We start from the raw sequence: 2,979 nt of genomic DNA on the forward strand, positions 1-2,979 counted from the left end.
TAAATTGGAATGCATCAAAATTTAAAACTTATACTCTTCAAAAGAAATTGTTAAGAAAAGGAAAACAAAACCCAAGGACTGGGAGCAAATATTTGCAAAACATATATCTAACAAAGGACTTGTATCCAGAATATATAAAGAAGTATTAAGACCCGATAATAAGAAAACAAAAGATTTGAACAGCCATATTACCCAAGATGATGTATGCATGGCAAATTAGCAGATGACAAGATGTTCAACATCATTATTCCTTCGAAAAATTCTAATTAAAACCATAATGAGATACCACTATACCTTATTTGAGTGGCAAAAATTAATTTTCTAAAAAACTGACAATACCAAGTGCTGACAAAGTTAGGAAGCAACTGTAACTCTCATATATTGCCAGTGAGAATGGAAAATGAGACAATCACTTTTCAAAACTTCTGGGCAGTTTCTTATAAAGTTAAACATACCCTTACCATATGACCCCACAATCTCATTCCTAGATATTTACCCAAGAAATGAAAACTTACATTCACACAAAAACAACCTGTACGTGAATATTTATAGTGGCTTCATTAATAATGGCTAAAAACTGGAAACAATCCAAATGTCCCTCAAGTAGGGAATAGATAAACTACAGTGAATCCATACAATGGATTACTACTCAGCAATATAAGGGAACAAACAACTAATACATGGAATTTGGATGAATATCAACTGCATTATGCTAAGTTGAAAGAAGTCAGAGTCAAAAGCCTACATGAAGATTGCTTCCAACAATATGACATTGTGGAATTGGCAAAACTATAGGAACAGAAAACTTTTGAGTGGTTCCCAGGGCTGGGGCTAACGGGGGTTAACTACAAAGAGTACTAGGGGATTCTGAGAGGAAGATGAAACTGTTCTGGAACTTGATTGTGGTAGCAATTACATAACTGTATGCGTTTGTCAAAACTCATAGAACTGTACATTAAAAGGGTGAAGTTTACCCTAGGCAAATCATACCTCAATTTTAAGTTACCATCTTTGTACCAATCTTTCTTTAGTTATGCTCATACATCCATAAGATAAATTAAAATTGCTGAGACAGAGAACATTTGCGTTTCAAATTTTGGTAGTCTGCCATATTGTCCTCCAAAAAGGTTGTGCCAAATTACACCGCTCCCAACAGGGTATGATGACATGAAAGTTTCCTGTTTCCCCACACTGGCCTGGGGCCCATCTGGTTATCATCAAAGCCTTTTCATCTTCGACAATCTGATAGGTGTCAAAAGGTATATGTAGGTTTGATTTATATTTCTTTACGAGAAAAGTTGAGTCTCTAGTCAAATGTTTACCGGCCATTGTTTTTTTTCCCATGAAATGCCTATCTGTATCCTTTGCAGTTTAAGTCTAGTTTAAATGACTGATGATTCTTTCTAGAACTTAGCGGCTGGAAGGCACGGGAAGATAGGAGTCCTCGGTACCAAACCTAATAATGTCAGGAACGTGGGAGGCCTTCGTCCAGGATATCCAAAGCGAAAGAGCCTTCGCAGAGGCAGTAGGCCCCAGGGTTCAGACTTGCGCGTTTTCTTCCCGACCTGGCCCCGCCCCTTATGGGCCCGCCCCCAAAATAGGACCCGCCCTCTCATTGGCCCTGCCCGCTCTCCCTGACAGCCAGTCTTCGCACCAAGCAGCCTGACACGACACCGCCCCGCCCTCTCACTGGCGAATCGCGCGGCGATGGAGCTCCGCCCCTCACCTGTGCTGTCTCTCACCTTCCAGGCAGGGCCTCGGGAAGCTAGCGGCCAGTCGTCAGAGCTCTGACGGGTGCAGAAGCGCGCCGCTGACAGTCGCAGCGTCACCCACTTCTCCCTAAAGGGAAGGGGTCTTTCCCGCCATCGAGCCTCTGTGGAGGTGGAAGAAACTGCCAGTCCCAAGCCCTCCTCCTGCCTCTGGGAACGCTGTTCCCCGGGCAACCAGAAACACAACGCTTCAGTCTCGCGATAGGAGAAAAGGGCTGTACCACCGAAAATGGAATGTGGGGGTAGAGGGTGACTCACAGAGCCGTGGAAGCTGGCGCGGCTCTACTGTGGCTTTTTGTCTTCGCGGCGGACGGTGGGGCTAAGGAATGGTCTTTTCGTATTTAGGTTTGAGTCGGAGCCAGGACACCTGGATGCTTGTATGGCTCTGTCCCCCACTATTGCTGTCCCCCCAGGCCAGCAACTCACTTTCTCTGAGCTCACTTTCCTCCTCCGTAAAATGGGGACGATAATAATTCCGTCCTCACAAGACCGTTGTGTAGGTCGAAGAGATCATGTATGTGATGCTCTAGGTAAATTGCGGGTGATATGTAAATTTAAAAATGTTAATTTTACACACATTGATTACGCAGTACAAAAAGGATAATTGCTACTTGCCCCTTCTTTTATTTCGTAGTGTCTCTAATTCTCGGCGCATGAAAATTATTTCCCTAGGTCCCAAAACTGATTTCCTTTATCTCCAGTACTATCAAATTTATGCTGCTTTCCAATCCAAACAACACATTACAAGGCATTTTCACATTGATTGCTCCTTTGTCCTCGTTATTTTAGGTAGGTAGGATGTGTATTTTCAGCAGAGCAAATAGTCATAGGTTAAGTGAGTTGTCCAAAGAACACAGCTGCAGTCTAGGCCAGTGCTGGATGTAAAACCTTCTGGCTGTAAATGCCATCCATCTGCTGCTGAATCCAGCATTCCTATCTCCAGCCCCAGCCCTCTTGCTTGAACTCCTTTGTCTAACTGCCTATTTGACATTTCCTCTTAGATGTGTAAGAAACTTAGCACATCAAAAAACAAACTACTTCTCCATCTTCTCCCACCCCACCTCACTCCCTATCCATCTCAGTAAATGGTAATTCCATCCTACTAGGCTCAGACCAAAAACCCTGGAGTCATCCTCAATTCCTCTTCCTTTCACACTCTGCGATCAATTATAAATCCTTTAAGCTCCACATTAAAAACATATCTGGGGCC

The 2,979-nt window shown here is 43.3% G+C and overlaps 1 protein-coding gene across 1 annotated transcript in view; it reads right to left on the reverse strand.

Moving 5' to 3' along the window:
• Positions 1 to 1,933, reverse strand: part of FSIP1 (fibrous sheath interacting protein 1) — a 205,940-nt gene extending 204,007 nt beyond the window's left edge. The window contains exon 1 of the mRNA XM_012649532.1: positions 1,743 to 1,933. The gene's annotated coding sequence lies outside the window, so the exon portion shown is untranslated. The remainder of the gene's footprint in view (positions 1 to 1,742) is intronic.
• Between the last annotated feature and the right edge of the window lie 1,046 nt (positions 1,934 to 2,979).

Source organism: Propithecus coquereli, unplaced genomic scaffold (genome assembly GCF_000956105.1).
Source record: "Propithecus coquereli isolate 6110/MARCELLA unplaced genomic scaffold, Pcoq_1.0 Scaffold3, whole genome shotgun sequence".
In the NCBI taxonomy this organism is placed as follows: domain Eukaryota; kingdom Metazoa; phylum Chordata; class Mammalia; order Primates; family Indriidae; genus Propithecus; species Propithecus coquereli.